We start from the raw sequence: 22764 nt of genomic DNA on the forward strand, positions 1-22764 counted from the left end.
ATGGACCCTTCTGGAAGGCCCACTGAGGGCCATGATTTATGGAGAGGTGCCATGCTACTGAGGAGCCAAAAAAAGACGTCCATTTAACCTAATTCCATCTCTTAATAGGCGACCTGAGCCGACCCAGATCTTAGTTTTCATATCTGCTAAATGAGGACAACAATAGGCGAATAGCGAACACTCACTAAAGGGCAAGATGTATAGCGTCACATAGCATGGTGGCTGCAGTGTAGATTCCAGAGCCAGTCTGCTGAAACTTGAATCCAGCTCTGCCACTTCTGAGCTATGCAATCTTAGGCAAAATTATTAACCTTTCAGTGGCTTGGTTTCCCCATCTCTCAAAGGGGAATAAAATGATCCCCATCTCCTAGAATCATCCTGAGGATTAAATAGTTGTATTTGTGAAGGGCTTATAAAAAGGCTTAGCACATAATAGGTGTTTGTTAAACTGAGTCCCACCTGCATGCTTAGATGAGTCTCTGGGCTTCTCCCCCAGCAGGCAGCACTTGCCCTCCCTCCCCACCAACAGAGGCAGGTATCTTAGGTTCTGGGGTCTCACACCTCTTGTCTTCCCTCCTGGCTTCTGTAAACTTTATTCTGAACTTTGGCAGAAGTTTACTCTGAGCTTGAATACCCACACTGATGGTGGCCTCTTGCCTGCACACAACCAATCACTGTTCTTTCTGGGTTCCCAGCTCCACCATGCAGCCTGGCTCTATACCCCATTGCAGCTGCCAATCACCAGCCAGGCCCTCTTCCTCTATAGGCTAAGGGGAGAAAGAGAAGAAGTTCAGGGAGCTTTGGGGCCCAAAATTTCAGCTTGACTGCAGATGGGTAGTCATCCCAGGAGAAGAACCTTCTCTCCCTGGAGTGTAGGAATCCAGGTGTGTGAGCAGCACAGCAAAGGTTTCAAAGCAGGACAGAAGTTTAAAAAATAGTGGGGTACCTGGGTGGCTCAGTCGGTTGAACGTCCGACTCTTGATTTCGGCTCAGGTCATGATCTCACAGTGTCTTGGGTTGGAGCCCCATATCAGGCTCCTTGCTGTTAGCAGCTGTTAGCTTCTTGGGATTCTGTGTCTCCCTCTCTCTGCCCCTCCCCCCCCCCCCCCCGCTGCCGTCTCTCTCAAAAATAAAATAACTTTATTTAATTTAAAAATAAATAAAAATTAAAAATAGAGAAGGAGTGCTATCCAGTAGTTGGTCTTCTGGGACTCCTGGATCCCAATCCTGCCTCTAGTAAAATTAAAAATAGATATTGAGAGGCAGGTGTCACGGTAAATCCTGGGGCCTCACTGCCTGGCTTTGAAACACAGCCCTGCTGTTTGGTGGGTGACAAATGACCTTTAGAAGTCATTTGTCATCACTGGGCCTCAGTCTCCTCCTCCATAAAATAGAGATCATGACAAAACCCATCTGAGAGAGTGGTCAAGAAGTTTGAGTGAGTTCATGTACATGAAGCATTAGAACACTGCCTTGCAATAGTAAGCTCTATTGTTGTTGTTATTATTATTATTGTTACCATTATAATTATTATTCAGATTACATAAACACTTCCCTGCTTTGTGCCTCAATTTTCTCATTTGTGAGCTGAATCAGCTCAGACTTACTAATCTTCTTCCCATCAAGGGAAATAGGGAGACCCTAGGACAGAGCAAGATCAAGAAACCCAAGGGATTCCATCTCTTCATTATGCTGTTCATACAGCCCCAAGACTGCCCTGTGCCCTGGGCTGGAAGGCAGTGAGCTCAGGGGAGTGTAATGGTCCCATTTTCCTGGTGTATCTAGGCTACAGCCTCTGGGAAATAAGCAGACTTCCCAGTTTAGCAACATCAGATTTGAGGTCGCCGAGATCCCGGCTGGCTGGCAGAGGCAATCGGGGCTGCTTCATTAGAATGCAGCAGGTGTGCCCACCCTCAGCTTGGGATGTTGGTCACGGTCTCTGGGAGGCTAAAAATAGACTGTGTCAATTGCATACTCCCGTGCTGGCTGCAGAGTCACCTCTAAAGCTAAAGAAGGCTCTGTGCATGAAGCTGACCCCAATCTTGACTCTATTTAAATATATTAAAGAGAGAAAAAGTCCTAGCTGGTCCAGGAAGCATGCATGGTCAGGGTCCCAGGAGCCTCCGGCACCCCTTAGCTGCCATTCAACTCTGATTTGAAGTTTCCTTTTTCCATGAGGTCTGTGAGATTTCTTTTCCCAGCTGCCAATTTACAGTCTACCACGCACCATGCGTTGCATTCATGAAGCAAAGGAATGAGTGGATCTGATGGCCTTTCACCTCAATGACTACAGATCATGAGGACAAAGAGGTGACTGTGGCCCAGTCCTTGGTCCCAAAGACTGTCAGCGTAGCTCAGCCTCTGGCAGAGGGGACTTGGCACTCTGCCCATAGCTGATAGGTGTACCCTGTCCCAGGAGGCTGGGAGTGGGGTGGGAAACAGCAGTGGCCCATAATCCCTAGGCATTCAGCTACCTGGGGATGTTGCTTTTCATTCCATAAATACCTACTGAGCATTGACTGCAGCAAGGCACTGTGCAGATCCTGTGGAAGAACAGACATATAAGAAGAGTGCCCTCAAAGGTCTCTGATTTCTGGTAGGAATATAAGACCTTTGAGGGCTCCACTAGATGATAGAATAGGATTTGCTTTATAAGGGAAGCTTGAGCAAATTGTCGTAGGGGTTTCAAAGAGAGAGAATTCACTTCCATTTTAAAAATCAGAAGCGCTTGGGATAGGCAGTGGGGTAGGTGGAGTGCTTTCTGAATGGATTTTGGTAGGTGGAGCTGGTGGGAGGGAATTCTGAGAGAAGGGGATAGCTTGAAAAAAATGTAAAGGGGTGGGAAAGCAGCATGCTTGTTTGAGGAGCAACTTGGCCAAAATAGTGGGAGATTCCATTGAAAGGAAATTAAGGCCAGACTAAGAGGTTGTAATTAAATACAAGACAATGGGGAGCTGTTGGTGGTGTGTAACCAGAGAGTTCTATGTTTGAGCTCTACTTTAGGAAGATTAATGTGGTGGTAGTGTACAGGCGGGGCAAGGAGGAGAAATGTCACATCAAGGATCTGGGGATTGGGGAGGCATATGATATTATGAGGCCATTTTCAAAGTCCAGTCAAGAAATAATGATAACCTGAACACTGTTGTATTAGAGGGCCTGCCTGCCAGAGAAATTGCAGAAATAGAATCCACAGGAGTTGGTAGCTGATGAGATATGGGGGAAAGAGAAACGTTGGAACCCAAGATGGCTTCAACATTTCAAGCCTGGGTGACTAGCAAAATGGTGGCGACATTAACAGGAATAAGCAAGTCAGCAGGAAGAGCAGGTGGGATGGGGGGGATAATGAGTTTCCATTTGGATTTGTGAAATTTGAAATATCATTGAGTCATCTAAGAAAAGATGTCAGGCAAGCAGAGAGTAGTGCAGTTCCAGTTAATAAATATAAGTAAAATAGAAAGGCAAATGATAAGCTGAGAAGTACATGTCTAACATATATGGACAAAAGTGAATATCCTTAATATGCAGAGAGCTCTTATAAACCTATAAGAGAAAGGCAAACATCTTCCATTTAGCATTGGACAAAGGATCTTCCAGTCAATTCAAATGAAAATAAACACAAGGGGTGCGTGGGTGGCTCAGTCAGTTGGGTGTCCAATGGCTGATTTCAGCTCAGGTCATGATCCCAGGGTTGTGGAATCAAGCCCCACATCAGACTCTTCACTGAGTTTGAAGTCTGCTTGGGATTCTCTCTCTCTCTCTCTCTCTCTCTCTCTCAAATAAAATTTTTAAAAAGAAAAGAAGGGGCACCTGGGTGTATCCGTCGGCTAAGCATCTAACTTTTGACTTCAGCTCAGGTCATGATCCCACATTCGTGAGTTCAAGCCCTGCATCGGACTCTGTGCTGATGGCACAGAGCCTGCTTGGGATTCTGTCTCCCTCTCTCTGCCTCAATCTCTCTAGAAATCAGGCAGCTTCAAATTAAAACAAAAAGTTAAAACTTTTAATTACCAAATAAGCTTGACTCCTCCAGAAACTATTAAAACACTGCATTTTTAAGGGCTGCAGAAAAATAGGTACTTTCATACAGTTCTAGAGAGGATTTTTTTTTGGAAGGCAGTTTGATAAAAATGCATTAAAAGTCTTTAAAAGCCACAAATCCTTAAACCCAGTAATTACTTTTTTTGGAATTCATCCTAAGGAAAGAATCATGGCAGACAACACAAAAATAGGAGTCAATCTAGAGGTTCCACAAAACAAAACTGTTTACGTAAACTGTGGTACATCCACACAACAGAATGCTATACAGCTGCTTATAATATTGTGGAAGAGTGGTTAATAAGAGAAATGTGATCACGATAAACCGTGGGCTGAGAAGAACAAGTGGGAGAAGAATAGTGTGATCACATTTTTAAAATTAAAACTTATTCATGCCTGTGTGTTAAGAGGGGAGATTCAAGGAAGGCACCAGAATTGGCGGCAATTATGACAGGGCTCTGGATTACAAACAGTTAATTCTTTCCTTTCTTGTACTTGTTTATACTTTCAAAAATGTATGCCATTGACACGTACTATTTTGAAAACAGCAAAATGTAATAATATTGGTAAAAAAAAAATATCCCAGACCTCTGGAAAGAAGCTGAGGCTGACACTCTGGGTGGAAACCATCTGCTCAGAGAAAGGCTAAAGGGTTCACTTGAGAAAGCCCCCCAGGGAAGGTGGTAGAGGGGAATGAGGTTAGTTCGGGGAGAGAAGCTGGAAGCCTCTTTCTCTGAGGACCTTGGAGGCACCAGGGGACCTGGGGAGAGAGGCTTAGGGAGGAGTTACTTCTGTGACTGGCCCTCATCTGAGGATGTGCGACCCAAGTATTACACTCCAGTGACCAGTCAATGGTACCAAAGCAAAGATGACCTCTATCTAGCCTCACTTACCCAGAAGGACACCATGCCTAGGAAGCTGTGCAGTCACTTCTAAAGCTGAAGAAAGCTCCATGCATGAAACTGACCCCAATCTTTATGTAAAGGTATTAAGAAGAGAAAAAATCCTAGCTGGTACAGGCATCATACATGATCAGGATAAGATCCTTCTGCACTCCTAGCTCTGACTCCAAGGTTTCCTTTTCTACAAGATTCCTAAAACCTTTTTCTCATCTGCCAACCTACAAAAAGTGTCTACCATGCACCATGCATTGCATTCATGAAGCAAGGTGGTGAATGGATTTGGGGGGCCATTTACCTCGATAACCACAGGTCAAACAATGAAGACAAAGAGGTCACCACGGACCAGTCCCTAGTCCCAAAGGCTGTCAGCCTAGCTCAGCCTCTCGCATATGGGACTTGCACTATCCCATTATCTGATAGGTGTGCCCTGTCCCAAGAGTGGGAAACAGCAGTGGCCCATGATCTCTAGGCATTCAGCTACATGGGGGTGTTGTTTTACATCCCATAAATACTGACCAAACATCTGCTGTAACAAGGCACTGTGCAGGTCTTGTGAAAGAACAGAGATGCATACAAACCCTCTAGGTCCCCATATGGGCATATAGGAGCCAGCATAGGAAGCCAGGTGTGTCTGTGGAAGCTATTAAAGTTGGTTACACCACAAAGAAAGGTCCTTTGGAAGGGCTCAGAAAACCCAGCCTTTGGCACATCTGCCTACCTTCCAGTGTCCTGGAAAGAATTGAGTAATGTAGGGGGTGGGCCTTGGGGGACCATGGTGAGCTCATTTGGGAAGTCAGAAGCCCTGACTCCTCCATAGGCCAACCAGAGGCTCTGGGTGAAGGCAGCCTTCAAACTTCAAATCATCTTGTATATACTGGCTGAGAGGGCAAACTAGGGTTGGGAATCACAGTAGGAGACAGTGGCCAGACTGACTCCCAGCCTCAGCATATCAGTCTCTCTGCAGCTATGACTGTCACAGCTCCAATTTTCTCCCTGTACCCAAGTTCCTTCCCACTAGACATCTTAACCCCTCTAGCCCTGCAGTGTGAGGCTTATGCTTCAGCCCTGCCTTCTCCGACCTGATGTCTGGTGCTGGTAACCATTCCTGCACCACTGTCTCTATCCTTGATGCAGTGGGATGTTTGGTGCTGCAATGCATACAGCAAGCCCTGCCTTGCTCTCCCACCTCCTCCCAAGGGCCTTAGGCTCAGGGCACTGCTTTTGCAGAAGGCTTCCTAATGCCAACTGCTCTCCCAATCTGCTGAGAGTCACCTGTCACCATCAGGATTTGTGACTTTGCCTTGTACTCTTAGTGCTAACTGCTGATTGGGACTCTTCAGACACTGTGATCTGCCTCCAGGCCTGGTCTTTCCTAGGGCGTTTTCAGTAGTTTTTCTCCCCAGTATGATCTTCCTAGTCCACCCCATTCCACTGGGATGAATGGGTCCAGGCCCCACTAAATGCTGAGATAAGATGTAGGGTTGGGGTGCCTGGGTGGCTCAGATAAATGTCCCACTTTGGCTCCTGTCATGATTTCATGGTTCGTGAGTTTGAGCCCCACATCAGGCTCTGTGCTGACAGTGCAGAACCTGCTTGGGATTCTCTCTCTCCCTCTCTCTCTGCCCCTCCCTGACTTGTGCTTTCTCTCCCTCTCTCTCTCTCTCTCTCAAAAAAAATAAATAAACTTTAAAAAAAAAGATAAAGTGTTGTGGAAGCACCAAAGCTGGAGGAAGCACCAAAGCTGGAGGAAGCACCAAAGCTGTATATCAAAAGGAGGATAGTTGGTGCACCTGGGTGGCTCAGTCACTTAAGCGTCTGACTTCAGCTCAGGTCATGATATCCCTGTTTGTGGGTTCAAGCCCCGCATCAGGCTGTCTGCTGTCAGCACGCGGAGCCTGCATTGGAACTTCTGTCCCCCTCTTGCTCTGTCCCTGCCCCGCTTGTGCTCTCTCTCTCTCTCTCTCTCTCTCAAAAATAAACATTTAAAAAAAATTTTTTTAAAAGAAGGATAGTTTCCTGAAGAAGTGGCATTTGAACTGGTCCTCAAAGGGTGGCTAAGATTTCCACAGGCAGGGGTAGGGATTCAGTGAGAGATTTTATTTTTCCTTTATTTTTCCTAACCTAACTCGACTTCCATCTGAAAGTAAGGGTGAGTGATAGGTGATGATAATGATGATGATCCTTAACATAGATTGAGGGCTCAGTGTGAACCAGGCAGTGTGCTAAGCACTTTACAAATACCACATCTTAAAATCCTCATAATAACTGAATGAATAACTGAAATTTACAAAGAAACTGATACTCAAAAAATTCAGTCAATTGCCTGAGCCCAGGGCTGGGGTGTAACAGAGCCAAGATATGAACCATTATCTGTTGGACACCAGAGTTGATGCTTTTGACACCGATGCTGTGGTTAGCTCAGTTCAGTCACACCAAGCTTAACTGAGCTACTGCTAGGAGCTCTGTCCTCAGAAATGGGTGGCAAAGCTGGCCCAAACAGCACGCCCAGTTCTGGGGAGAGAAAGAAGGTCAACAAGGCAATGACTAAAAAGAAGAAAATGTTCCGTGAAGGTAGGCACAGGTAGGTACCTCTCCAAGGTAACTGAATTCAAAAGGCAGCCAATAGTAAGTTCTATTTTAGAGAAGGAGAAGCTGAAGTCCACATAAGCAAAGGAATATGTCTAGGGTCACACAGGTAAACCCAGAACTGGAATCTCCAAGAAAATAGAAAAAGGGTAAAGAGGGGGTAAGAGAAAGAGGTCTTAAGGAAGGAGAATGGAGGTGAAGGAATATGGAGGGGGAAGCTAGACAGCAGGGGGCAGAGAGAAACCAGCACTTTCTGCACCAGGCAGCTGAAGCTAACCCAAGCCCATTGGGCTATAAATGGCTCTTACTGGCACCAGCCCAAGCTGTAAAAACGATTTTCCTGAGAACAAGAGGCTCCACTGGAGGAGCCAAATCCTGCTCTGTTTCCAAATGTCAAGAGAGCTTTTTCTAACCTGAGTCGTCTGTCCTTAGCAGCAGCCTGCCTGGCCTGAAGTCCCATGGGGGCGGGATGGGGGGGGAGTGGTGGACAGACTGCAAAGGGTGGGTCACTGCAGGGTGGGTAGAAGATGGTGTGGGAGGTGGGGTGACTCCCTGGCCAGGTCACACTACATCCTTCTTCCCAGATGCCTTTGTCTCCCTCCCAGCTTCTTTTAGCCCATGCTCACATCTGGCTGCTATCCCAGGGTCACCCTCAGACCCTCACACTCTTTCTCCATCCCGATGTTTACTCACAAGACTATGAGGTAATCGCCTAGAGTGAGCTCTTCTAGCACTGTGTCTGCCTTTAGATAGGGACCAGAGATTTAACTGAAAGGAGAACATTCTAATGGTAGAAAGTCCGGCAGCAGCAAGGCCAGAAAGGGCTCTGGTGGGCATGTGGACCTCTCCTATTCATACCAAAGATCACACCAAAAATGTATAGCTCTCGTGTCTGCCTTTGGCCAAAAACAATCCTGGTTCCACCCTCATATCTACCCATGTTCCCTATCATCTGGGCTGAAGATGGTTCCCAGCGAAGCAATGTCAAAGTGAGCCTCCCCAGAAGGAAGTGCTATGCTAGAGTACATAGCCCCAGATCATGGTTTCTCATCCTAGGAATCATAAACTTGTGAGTCTGGGAGATGGGAAGAAACATCTAGATGCTGCTGGTCCTACAAGACAGTGTTGTCTTCTTGTTCCTGGCCCTCCAGGGTGCCTTGGTCTGTATATTTGTCAACAGTCACCTTCATGTCCCTCACTAGAGTTTTCTCTTTAAAGGCATATACTTTCTCTAGACCCCCCTGGGGCAAGGTCAGGCACTGATGCACGTCACAGAGTATCAGCTGCTGTCACCCACTGGGACCTTCCTGTTTTAAAGTGTCCCTGACTATAACTTGGTAGAGCCCATCTTCACATGCTTTATTCCTTTAGATTCAAGTTCCCTCTGAGACTGTTCTCTCTGGATTCGCCTTCCCTCGGGTCCTGTCACCCACTATTCTCAGTCCCCATTCTCTCACTGGGGGGATGCCTTGTACTGAGGAACGTTGCCAGGAGGCCTGGCAGGACGCTTGAATGAGCCAGGACTTACAGAGGGGTCTAGGGCAGTGGTTCTCAATGTCTAGTCCCCAGACCACTAGCAACAGCATCTCCTGGGAACTTGTAAGAAATGCAAATTCTCAGCCCTTACCAGAAACCACTGAATCATAATCTCTGTGGTAGGGTTTAGCAATCTGTTCCAACAAGCCTCCATGTGATTCTGATGTATCACAGAGTTTGAGCTCCACTGGTCTAGAGTTGCATTTTCCCACATTGTATTCCACAGAATAGATACTCCTAGAAAAGGGATTCCATGGTCAAATAAGTTTGGACAAACAAGCTAAAGAGATTTTTTTTTCTTTTTGTTCTCCAGCTTTACTGAGATATAATTGACATATAATGTGTAAGTTTAAGGTACACCATAATGATTCAATATATGTATATATGAAAAATTGAAAGAGATTTCTTAATTGCAGTACTTTTAAATCATTAATTTGCTAAAATGAATTGTGAATCTCCAAGAGGGAGTTAGGGTGTCTTTTGCTCCTAAATTTATTTGTGACATCTTTTTTTTTCTGAGACATCTATAAACATGTCTGGAAATTAATGTTCTGAGGAAACCATCTGGGTGACTCTGATTTAGGACAGTGTTTCTCTGTTAAAATGTGTATCAACCACCTTGGGATGGGTCTCAGGCCTGACCCCAGACCCATGCCATCAAAATGGCTTTGCTCCCTCTGTCTCCTGGATCAGTAACTGCTGGGAAGGAATCTATTGGATTTGTTGGGTCTGACCTCAGAGCCTGTGGGGATAAAACACAACAAGCTGCACATTTAACAAGTTCCCCCGGTGATGCCTATGAAATCCTGGTCCAGACAGAGCTGAGGACAGTTACTTGCCTTCTCCATTACTCTCTGACCCCTAATGCAGCCCCCAGAGGCCAGCCTGGCATACTCTTTGTGCCACTGTGATCCCCAATGTCAGAGCCAGGCCAAGGACACCTGGAAGAAAGGCTGCCTTAGCTCCCACAGCAAAAGGGCTGGAATTGGGTGTGAGCTCTCTCACCTTCAGTCTAGGTGACCTTGGACCAGTCCCTACCTTGCTGGCATTGCCAGGGTCATGATGTGGCTCAACTCAAAGGGCAGTCCTCGGCAGCTGTGCACACTGTCTGCGTGCTTCCCATCATCCCCTGGCTGTCTGTGGTACAATAGCAGTGCTTGCTTCAAATCAAAATGGCATTGCACCCACACGGCACTCCCTCTGTCGCCTGGATCAGTAACTGCTGGGAAGGAATCTATTGGATTTGTTGGGCCTGACCTATTTTTTAAATAAACTGGGGCTGTTTTCCAGCTATTAGTCACTTTTCTCCCAAGCCTCCACATATTAAATTCTCTTCTTATATCCTCAGATATTTTGGCTGCAAGAGATGTCAGGTTAATTGGATGCTTGGCTCCTGGCTCTTCCTCCTTAATGGGCTTAAAAAGCAGACTTCCCCTCCACTTCCTCCCTTTTCCCTCCCCAAGGCAACAGGAGCCTTTTTCTCTCCTTTGACTTGAAAGAGGTCGCCAAGCACTTGGCTTCTCTCTCCACTTTCCTGTACAGGCAAATGTGCAGAAAGACATAGCCAATGTCCTCACACCCTAACCTCTCCCAGAGTTGGACTAAGCTTTAGTCTCATATTTGGGTCAAATTGTCCCTGTTGGACATGAGATGGTTTGTGGGTCCGCACTCTAGGCTGAGTCATCTATAGAGGCAAAGAGTATCAGGCAGAAGTTGTACAGATAGTGCATCTGTGGATTCTGGTCTTGGTTCTTTCTTGCCCTATTTGGGTCACTATGCAAAAACAATTTAGTCTTTCCTACTCTCAGTTTCCTTTTCTGTCAAATGACAATAGTTATGTGTCCTGCTTCCTTCACAAACCTACTATAATGATTGAAAGATGCTGAGTGTATAAATATTCGGAGGAAATTCTAATGTGCAGTGAAAGAGTATGTGACACTTCCATCTGTGGCAATCTGAATCTATGCCCTTGTGCTATTTTTGGATGTTCTCTGGGCTCTGCTCTGGCACTAGACACAGTGGCTTTGGCTACCCTTAGCATTCTGTTCTTCTGCCTGCCTGACTCTTGTCCTCCCCCTCCATACTGTCCACTCACTAGGCTCTGTTCTACCCCCCTTCCTTGGAGCTTTCTGAGTATTATGCAATTGCTATCTTTAGGAACAAGGCCGTCGTGGAAAATCAGTCATTTTTTCCAGTCCCTGACACCTGGTCTCTTCTACTCCTATTCTGAACTCATATGGCATCTGTTGATGAAGCTACTGGTTACATTTTGTCTTATTTTGTTGACAAATGGTCTCATAATTGTAGGTGTTGCTTCTACAACCAAGAAGTAAATTCCCCCGGGCCAGTGACCATAGCTGATGTGTTATTGTTTCTCCTTTAATACCTGGCACAGAGCTGGGGCTCAATAAAGATGTGTTGGTTACAGTATCCTTATACACTTCAATTGGGTCAATGTTGCCCTTCATAAATATATTATGAAAGTGGAGTGAAGGAGGCTTCTTCCCACTGTGTAATCAGAGACCTTTCATTCCCCTTGAAAGGGTGGAGAGATGGCAGGAAGAAAGACAAAACTGAGAAAAATAATTATCAGGATCTTAATAATACTCAACACTCCTTGGAAGGTTCAATGGTACTCCAAATGTCTTTGTCAAGAAGTGTCTCCTGAGATTTCTAGAAGAATATATCTTGCAAATACAGAATGAATTTACTAAGCACCCGTAATTCCATCTGTACAGACTATAAGTGCATTCAAGTACAGATTCAAGCGTATTTGTTAGACATTTTCCCAACAATCTCTTCACACCAAGTAGTTCAAGGCCAGAATTGCAGCTAATGATACTGTGGCTCAGGGAAGCTGACTGACAGATTCAGCCCATACAGCATAGCTGGTCTAAACCCCAGAGCTGACCCTCACAGAGCCTCAGGCCCCATCATCTGGCCATTAAGCTGAGGGCTGAAGAAAAGTGCGCTACAGACACACATGTCAGAAAGAAAATCACAAGTTGTTTGTCAAGACCACAGACACACCATCTAGATCCTCATCTTGTTTCCATGGACCCCCCCAGACACTTTCCATCTAGTTCTAGAAAACCCATTTACTTCAAATAAATGTATTTCCACCCAGATCCTTAGCATAAATAACTGACTCCTTTAATCAGAGATTCTGATGCAAGTTTACACTGAAAATACTGGCATTCCAGCTAGAAACAGAACAATATGAACCATCCAGTATATATTTGACCACTCCTCGAAAGGTGGCTGAAATTAGCCAATGACAGATTCCAGGAATATGGATTTTTAAAAGCATTCCCAGGCAATGCCCATGATCAGTTAAAAAGCCAGATAAAACATAAGAAATAACAGTTTTTAAGACTGTGAACATCAGGCAATGAAAAACTGTATCCCTGAGGTGGCAAACAAAAAAAGTGAATCCTATGATGACCTAGTGTGAGTATCCAAGCTACAGAGTAGGCAGTAGGAAACCTGCTAGAAATCTGTGTTAGTGAAAGAGACAGAGTCAGGACTCTGAAGACAGCAGGGTAGTGAAGGTTTACAAGGCAAAATACTGGAGGGTAGAAGACTAAGGGAGGAGGGGCCTTGGTGATCTGGACAGAATCCCCCTCAAGCCTTCAGCTGAGATGGGTTAAACCATGCATGTGAGGAAACTACCTGATGCTAGGGGAAAAAAGTACTGAGAAGACAGAGGTACTGATTTATGTTTCTCACACAGGGGCAGGAATACTTCTTGTCCACCCAAGCCAGAGTGGAAAACTTCATAATTCATGAATATGCAGAAGAGGTTATTTTTCCCTTAGTGGTGGATATTAGCCCTAGACTAAAGACTGCTTTAATTCCCCCAAACAAAACTTAAAAGCAAGACCTGAAAGGGTTAAACTCTTTAAGTAATTTAACCATATTCCAGAACAAAGCCTAGAAGTACAATATATCAAAAAATACTCAGCACCCAACAATGTCTCAAGGTCTGGATTACATACTGTCTGGTATTCAGTCAAAAATTAAGAGACTTGCCAAAGAAGTGAGAAAACACTACCTATAATGAGGAGAAAAACTGATCACGTGAAACCAGCCCAGAAAGGACACAGGTGACAGAACTGGTAGACAATGTCATTAAAATTGTTACTGTAACTATTTCATATGTCCAAGAAACTAGATGAAAAATTAAACCTGATAAGTAGAGACATGAAAGATAGAAAAATGACCCAAATTAAACTTCTAGACATAAAAATTATATGTGATGAAAAATACACTGGATTAGATTAATAGCAGATTAGATATTACAGAAGAAAATATTAGTGAACCTGACACAGGACAATAAAAACTATCCAAAATAAAACACAAAGAGAAAAAATACTGAAAATAAGTTAAACAGAATGAAATCTTGTCATTTGCAACAACATGGATGGAGCTAGAGGGTATAATCCTGAGTGGAATAAGAGAGTCAGAGAAAGACAAGTACCGTATGATCTCACTCATATGTGGAAGTTAAGAAACAAAACAAATGAACAAACAAAGGGGAAAAAAAGTACAACAACAACAAAAGCCAGATTCTTGCATATGGAGAACAAACTGGTGGCTATCAGAGGGGAGGTGGGTGGAGGTGGAGGAGGTAAGTGAGGGGGACAAAGAGTACACTTATCTTGGTGAACACTGAGAAATGTATGAAACCGTTGTACCATTATACAGTACACGTGAAACTAATATAACACTGTGTGTTAATTATACTTGAATAATAGTTTTTAAAAAGTTAAACAGAGCATCAGTGAGCTGTGGGACAACTTCAGATGTCCTAGTACACATGTGATTGTAGTACCCAAAGAAAGGGGAAACAGAAAAATAGTTAAGGAAATATTGGAATGATGGCTGAAATTCTCCATATAATAAAAACCATAAATTTTCAGATCCAAAAACCTCAACCAACCCTGAAGAAAGTGAATATGAGGCAGAAAAACTACACCAAGGTAATAATAATCAAATTGCTTAAAACTACTGATAAATAGAAAATAGCTGTCAGAGAGAAGGAAAGAGATGTTATACACAGAACAAAAAAAAATAATGACAGCCAACTTATAAATACTTATAAGTAGAACACAGCCTAGAAGACAGAACAGCAACATCTTTAAAGTACTGAAAAGAAAAAAGAAAAATTATCAACTTAGAATTCTATACCCAGGGAAAATATCTTTAAAAATAAAGGCAACATAAAGACTTTTTGAGACTTCAAAAGCTGAAAGATTCCATCATCCTCAGGCCCACACTATAAGAAATGTTAAAGGGATATTCTTTGGGCAGGAAAATGATATCAGATAGAAATTTGGATCCATGCCAAGAATGAAGTGCTCTGAAAATGGGTAAATACAAAAGAACTTTGTTCTTTTTCTTTAAATGTCCTTAAAAGATCACTGACTGAAGGGGCTCCCAGGTGGTTCAGTTGGCTAAGTGTCCAACATTTGGCTGAGGTCATGATCTCATAGTCCATGGGTTCAAGCCCCGCATCAGGCTCTGTGCTGACAGCTCAGAGCCTGGAGTCTGCTTCAGGGTCTGTGTCTCCCTCTCTCTCCTCCCCCCACCCTCACTCACTCTCTCTCAAAAATAAATAAACATTTAAATTTTTAAAATAAAGTAAATAAATTTTTTAAAAAGATCATTGACTGTTTAAAAAAAACAATGTCTTGTGATATTTATAACATACATAGAAATAAAATGTATGATAGCAATAGCACAAAGGCCAGAAGGGGAAGAATGGAAGTGCTCTCTTATAAGATTCTTATAATATATGTGAGGTGCTATAATATTACCTGAAGATAGACTGTGATAAATTAAATATGTATAATACAAACTCTAAAGCAGCCACTGTATAAAAGCACAAAAGGTTATAGGCAAAAAAAAAAAACAGCAAAGGGTATAAAATGAAATCATACTCAAGTATTACCTCCCCCAAAAGGTTAAAACAAGGATGAAGGTAACAAAGAAAAGATAAACTATATAGAAACAAATAGCAAGATGGTAGGTTTGAACCCAATAGCATCAATAATTACATTAAATATAAATGGTCTAAACACCTCAATTAGAAATCAAAGATTGTCGTATTAGATTTAAGCACACCCATATGCCACCCTATTCAAAACTTACTTTTAACATAAAAAAAGTAAAAGGATAAAAAAACGTATACCATGTTAATTCTAATGAAAGGAAAGCTAAAGTAGCTATATTAATATAAGACAAAATAGAAATAAGAGCAAATAATATCAGGAAAAAGAAGATACTTTCATAATGATTAAGATCAATTCATAAAGAGGACATAATTTCAAATGCATATTCATCTAATAAAAGATATGCAGAGTGTATGAAGCAAAACCCAATAGAACCAATTATTAATGAAATGGAAATTGAAACTACAATGAGAAACTACTTTGCATTCATTAGAAGGGCTAATATTTTTTTATTTATTTAAAAGTTTATTTATTTATTTTGAGAGAAAGAGAGAACAAATTGGGGGAGGGGCAGAAGGGAGAGAAAGAATCCCAAGCAGGCTCCACACTGCTAGCACAGAGCCCAATGCAGGGTTCAAGCTCATAAACCGTGAGATCATGACTTGAGCCAAAATCAAGAGTTGTATGCTTAACCAACTGAGCCACCCAGGCACCCCAGGAGAGCTAATATGTTTTTAAAAAGAAAGAAAGAAGATGAAAATAAAAAGTGTTGGCAAAGATGTGAAGAAATTGGAACCCTTGTGCACTGTTAGTGGGAATGTAAAATGATGTAGCCACTATGGAAAAGAGAAAAGAGTATGGCACTTCCTCAAAAAATTAAAAATAGGATTATCATATGATCCAGCTATTCCACTTCTAAGTACACACTCAAAAGAATTGAGAGCAGGGTCTTGAAGACATATTTGTACATCCATATTCATAGAAACATTATTCATAAAGTGAAAATGTAAAAGCAACCCAAGTGTCCATCAATGAACGAATGAATGAATAAGCAAAATGTGACCTACACATAAAATGGAATATTGTTCAGCCTTAAAAAGAAAGGGAACTCTGACAATTACTGTAACATGGATGAATTTGAGGACTTTATGCTAAGTAAAATGAGCCAGTCACAAAAAGACAAATACTGTATGACTCCACCTATATAAGGTACTTAAGAGTAGTCAAAATCATAGACACAGAAAGTATGATGGTGATTGCCAGGGGATAGGAGAGGAGGAGGAAACGGGGAGTTACTGTTTCATGGGTATAGTTTCAGTTTTGCAAGATGAAAAGAGTTCTAAAGATGAATAGGACTGATGTTTGCACAACAGTGTGAATTTACTTAATACTACTGAGCTATGCACTTAAAAATGGTTATTATAGTAAGTTTTATATTATGTGCTATTGAGTTTAATACAACACATAAGCATTTAATCGTCAAATTAACACCTTAGTGTAAACTCATTCATCAGGTCTCTTAGTTCCTGAAAGGAGGAAGAAAGTACATTTTAATAATGATAAGGAAGACAAAGTTATAGTAATCAAAACAGTGTGGTACTGGCACAAAAAAATAGACACGTAGATCAATGGAGCAGAATAAAGAGCCCAGAAATAAACCCGTGCTTATATGATCAATTAATCTACAACAAAGGAGGCAAGAATATACAATAAGGAAAAGACAATCAGTTCAAGAAATGGTACTGGGAACACTAGTCAGCTGCATGCAAAAGAATTAAACTGGACCACTTTCGTACACCACAGGTGAAAACAAACTCAAAATGAATTAAAGACCTAAATGTGAGACCTGAAATTATAAAACTCATAGAAGAAAAAATAAACAATATCTTTGAGATCAGCCTTAGCAATGTTTTACTAGATACGTCTTCTCAGGCAAAGGAAACAAAAGCAAAAATAAACTATTGGTATTACATCAAAATAAAAAGCTTTTGCATGGTCAAGGAAAGCATCAACAAAACAAAAAGGCAATCTACTGAATGAAGAATATACTTAGAAATGAGTATATTTTGGATCTTATATCCAAAATATATAAAGATCCAAAATATATAAAGAATTTATAAAACTCAACATCAAAACAAACAACAAATAATTCAATTTAAAAATGGGCAGAGAACCTGAATAGACATTTTTCCAAAGAAGGTGTATAGATGGTCAATAGACATATGAAGAGATGTTCAGCCTCATTAATCATCAGGGAAATGCAAATTAAAACCAAATGAGGTACCACCTTACACTTGTTAGAATGGCTAATATCAAAGGCAAGAAATAAATGTTGAAGAGAAGTGTGCAGAAAAGATAACCCTCATGTGCTATTAGTGGGGATGTAAATTGGACCAAATACTGTGGAAAACATCATGGAAGCTCCTCAAAAAATTAAAAATAGAAATACCAAAAGATCTAGCAATTCCACTACTGAGTATTTACCCAAAGAAACCAAAAACACTATGTGAAAAATTGTGTGCACCCCTATGTTTATTGCAGCATTATTTACAATAGCCAAATTATGGAAGCAACCCAAGTGTCCATGCCTAGATGCAAGGATGGATAAAGAAGATGTGGTATACAATGGAATATTGTTCAACCATAAAAAATAATGGTATCTTGCCATTTGAGACAACATGAATGGACCTAGAGGGCATTATCTTACATAAATTAAGTCAGACAGAGAAAGATAAATACTATATGATTTCACTTATATGTGGAATAAAAAATAAATGAACAAATATGGAAAAAAATAGAAACATATCCATAAACACAGAGAACAAACTGATAGTTACCAGAGGGAAGAAGGGTGGGGGAATAGACAAAATGGGTGAAGGGTCATGGGAAGTAGAGGCTTCCAATTATGGAATGAATAAGTCATAAGGATGAATGGTACAGAGAAAGGAATATAGTCAATAGTATTGTAATAGTCCATGATGCCATGGTAACTACGTTTGTGAACATAGTATGATGTATAGACTAGTTGAATTACTATGTTGTACACCTGAAAATAATTTGACATTGTGTGTCAACTATACTTCAACTTGAAAAAAAGAACAAGAAAAAATTGAGAGAGCAAAACAAAATATCACCTTCATTACTAATAGAGTTGAAGCAGGAAAAAGAAATAATGATATGAAAGAAGAAGAAGGTAAGACCCAAAGACCATTTGCCCAAGGAATACCTATGGGTCCTGGAGCCTGAGAAATGTAATATCTAGAAGCAAAAGGAGGCCATGTGCTAAAGGAGAAGAAGGAAGGCACAGAGTCGAACTGCCATCCCCTCAGTGTTCTAGGTTCTAAACTTTGTCCCCAGACTTCATACCCTCCTTCATACCTATAAGGCCCTGCAGCCTCTCAAAGCCCTTCCTGCTATTCAGTCTCTGACAGTCTGGACTTCATTCTACTGCTTGTGCATCCAAAACTTGCTCCACTTAGGAACTTTGTGCCAACTGCTTCCCCCATATATTTGAATTGTTCCCTCTTTCACCTAATTCAGGTTTTTATTCAAATCTCACCTTTGCAGAGAGTGGTCTCTCCAGGCTACTCTTTCTGCAAACACCCCCTTCCATCACATTCTATTCCCTTACCTGCTTTATTTTTCTTCAGAACTTGTATTGTTACCTAATAATAGGTCATATATTTGTTTATGTCTGTCTTACCCACACAACAAGAGCTACAGTAGCTACCATCAGGCACTACTGTAATCCCAGTTTATAGAACTGTGCCTGGCACTGAGTGTTCAACAAATATTTGTTGAAGGCATGAATGAATGATTCTCTTGACAAGGTGTCTGGGGGAGCTATGAAAAGAAAAGGGCTGAACAGCCATGATGGAGCAGATGGAAGTCAGTCCTGGAGGCCCACTCTCACCCCACACCAGGCAGCTCTAACTCACAGAGCCCCCAATGCACATTTTGCCACCTGTCTGTGCTTGACTCTGGCCCCACACTGTGCTGGCTCTCAGATTCTCCCCCTTATGAATGTCCTGCTCTGCCCTGCTTTACTTCAAAGGATGCTGAACACTCCAGAGCCCAGGAAAACTGGGTTAGCTATTAGCAAACCCTTTGTCCATGAGGCCTAAGCAGAAGCTGAGCTACCAAAGTCCTCACAGGTAAAGTCTAAATTTATTACCAAACTTTACACTACTCTACTCTCTGCCATGATCTGAGCCCCATCTACTCCTCAGGTTCATCTTCAAATGCTGCCCCAGTCCCACTGCCCTTCTCTGTGTCCCCTGATGCATTGTGCCCAGGTCCCTTGGCCTTGGTACCTGCTATTCCTCTCTCTAGAATCACCAGCTCCTCACTATCAACTGCCACATACTTGTCCAACCCACATCTGGACAACTCCAATTAGTCTTCAAGGAGACTCAGATGTCATTCCTACAGCAAGTCTCCCTACCTTCTTCCCTGCCATTTTAAACCCCCTCCGGAAGAAATCAGTCACAGAACATTCAATCTGACTGTTAGAGAAAGGTAATTCTCAACAGAATGATACGTCCTTAATGCTTTGCAAGAATCCTTTCTAAGGACAGTTTTTCAAAGTTACTAATCGGAGGGTCCCAAGATCTCTTATTAAGAACAATGGGATTGCTGGGGCACGTGGGTGGCTCAGTTGATTGAGCGACCAACTCTTGATATTGGCTCAGGTCATGATCTCAGTGTTGGTGAGATCAAGCCCCCTAGTGGAGCTCTGTGCTGACAGCATGAAGCCTGCTTGGGATTCTCTCTCTCCCTCTCTCTCTTGCCCCTCCCCCACTCACAGACTCTCTCTCTCTCAAAATAAATAAATAAATAAACAAACTTTAAAAAATAAAAAAGAATCATGGGATTTATTCCCCAGGTGAGTGTCATGAAATTTGTCTCCTGTGCAACCACAAGACAGTTGACAGAGGAAAGCTTAGGCTTCATGTCTGTATAAAAGAAAGCTTATGGTTTTGATGTACTAAGAAATATTAAGGAATGGGGATGCCTGGGTGGCTCAGTCAGTTCAGCGTCCAACTCTTGGTTTCAGCTCAGGTCATGATCTCACAGTTCATGGGATCATGCCTAGCATTGAGCTCTGTGCTAACAGCTTGGAGTCTGCTTGGGATTTTCTCTCCACCCCCCTCTATGCCCCTCCCATGCTGGTGTTCTCTCTCTGTATCTCTCTCTCTCTCTCTCTCTCTCTCTCTCTCTCTCTCTCTCTTTCTCTCTCCCTTAAAATAAATAAATAAACATTTAAAAAAAGAAATGTTAAGGAATGGAAGGCACTGAAGCATGCGGCCTTTTGGGGGCATGCCTTTGCCTTTCTTCTTGCATTGCAGTTCTTAGCAAATGGTGAAGTCTTATTTTAAATTACAAGTCTTGTCCTTTTCACCCAATGTCTCTCTTCTATAGAGGTTCCCTTGGCACCCCTCCTTCAGTCTTTACAAATCCCCTGTAATGGCTGGTATCCTGTCTGACTCCCCTACTAAAGCATAAGCTCCTCAAAAACAAGGATGGTTTCTTACTGGGTTGCATCCCCAGGACTTATCATAATGCATGACATGGGGTTGGCACATAGTACATTCTCAGCAAATGCTTATTGAAGAAGTGACTAATTAAATGGATGGATGGATGGATGGATGGGCAAATGGTCCAGCAGAGAAGACTGAGGCTCAAAGAGTTTAAGCGGCTTCTGCCAGGTCCCTGATGCCAACAAATGACAGAACTCAAGGCCTCCATGCTTTCAGAATTGGCTGTAGGCAGTTATTTCTGGGTCCAGTTTCCCCTTCCATTCCCCAGGAATCTTTCCTGATGAATGGGGCCCACATGTGGCCTCATCTCCCTTGGGGCCTAACTGTGACATGCAAACCAGGCCTACTTTTCTGAATCCACCCAAAACAGGTGAGCATGTAGCAATCCTGACCAACACTGACCACCACAAACAACAGCTACCACTTGTTAGCCAGGCACTATGGTAAGAGCACTTTCACTATCATTTCACTTGACCTTACAACAATCTTTTGAAGAAAGAATATATGATTCTTATTTTACAGAAAGGAAAATGAGGCCCAGAGAAAACAAGTAAGTTCAAGGTCATTGTGTTAGAAATTGGCAGAACATGGAATCAAGCCTAGAGGAAGCTGCCTCCCAAATTTTAACAAAGTTATGAGAAGCAGTGTTGCTCCAGGTCAAGATCCTGAGCTGTAGGATGAGTAATGACAGCCCCTGCCCAAAGTATTTTCCATTCAAAGTCATACTTGTATCCAACATATCTTATTTCTAGTCTCATCTTGCCACTAATTCACTGTGCATCCTTGAGTTAGCCTCTACCCTCTCTGGCCTTGGATTCCCAACTACAGAAAGAAAAGGGACTAGATTCAATACCATGGGGCCCAAGAATCAAAAAAGCATGTCCACAGGGACCAAACTGGTGATGTGAACCAGTGGAGTGCATGAATATAGGTGATGACACCCACCATGGGTAAGCAGAGAGCTACAGCAGGTAGAGGATGGGCACCTTCTATAAGAGGTGGCTGGTGTCCCATAATGTCATCTTTTGATCAGAAATATCTTGATTTTTAGAAAGATGTTTATTTATTTATTTATTTTGAGGGCAGAAGGGCAGAGAGAAAGGAAGAGAGATAATATCCCAAGCAGGCTCTGTGCTGCCAGCAGAGAGCCCAATATAGGGCTCAATCTCATGAACTAGGAGATCACGGTCCGAGCTGAAATTAAGAGACACTTCATTGACTGAGCCACCCAGGTGTCCCAGAAATATTTTTATTTTTAAATGCTGGCCTCTATGAGACCAAATGAAAAAAAACGTGAGCAGTTTGTCTCATGTCTTCCCATTATTTATCACCATTGTGTTCCCAATTGGGGAGCTGAGGTCTGCAAAAAGAAGAAGGTCAGTGAAAGAAAAAGGCTGGGGCAAATAGATACACAGCCCTGAGAAACAAACCATGAGGGGAACCTGAGCTTCTGCTGATCAGAATAACCAAAATACAGAAGATAGAAACTGCCAAAGCCAAGGGTAATGCATGGTATTTAAGACAGCCTAGAATAGGTTAGAGAATGGAGTCAGCCATGCTAATTCAGCCACACAAGTCCAGAAGGTACAGGGAGAGTGAATTTCACTCAAAGAGAGTGGTGAGTGTTTAGATTCATGTTCCATGTTCAGTGTAGAGCAATGGTTCTCAAACTTGAGTGGGCATCAGAATCACCTGAAGACTAGATTGCAACATCCATCTCTAGAGTCTCTGATTCAGAATGTCTCAGGCAAGGCTGAGAATTGCATTTTTAATAAGTTCCCTGATGGTGCTGATTTGGTTGGTCCAGCGATCACATTGGTAACCAGTGGGAATTTGGGTTCTGGTGTATGACTGTTTATGTTTGGAATCAGGGTCCATCGGTTACTAGACACTGGCAAATTCACTAAATTTTTCTGTATCTCAGTTCCTTCCTTTGTAAATTGAGGGCATTATTAGTATCTACTCCAAAGATTGTTTAAAAATTAAATTTGACAGTCTATATAAAGAGCTTTGAAAGGTGCTTGGAGTATAGTAAATACTCAGTGAATGCCATCAAATATTTCTGTTAGTAAAAGTATTTCAATGGAAGCTAAAGTGGGAGTACCTCAGGACTCGTAACACAGGAGCTGTAGGATGAGGAAAGAGGAGAGAAGTTACTGGAACCCAGAGATGGTGAGGGTTATATGGAAAGGACTACATGAAAACTTCAGT

At 42.4% G+C, this 22764-nt stretch overlaps 1 protein-coding gene across 6 annotated transcripts in view; it reads right to left on the reverse strand.

Moving 5' to 3' along the window:
* Nucleotides 1-22764, reverse strand: part of PRMT8 (protein arginine methyltransferase 8) — a 98133-nt gene that overhangs the window by 56603 nt on the left and 18766 nt on the right. The gene's annotated exons all lie outside the window — the stretch shown is intronic.

The sequence above is a fragment of the Panthera pardus genome, unplaced genomic scaffold, assembly GCF_024362965.1.
Source record: "Panthera pardus isolate Hobbes unplaced genomic scaffold, ASM2436296v1 HiC_scaffold_6, whole genome shotgun sequence".
Taxonomy (NCBI): domain Eukaryota; kingdom Metazoa; phylum Chordata; class Mammalia; order Carnivora; family Felidae; genus Panthera; species Panthera pardus.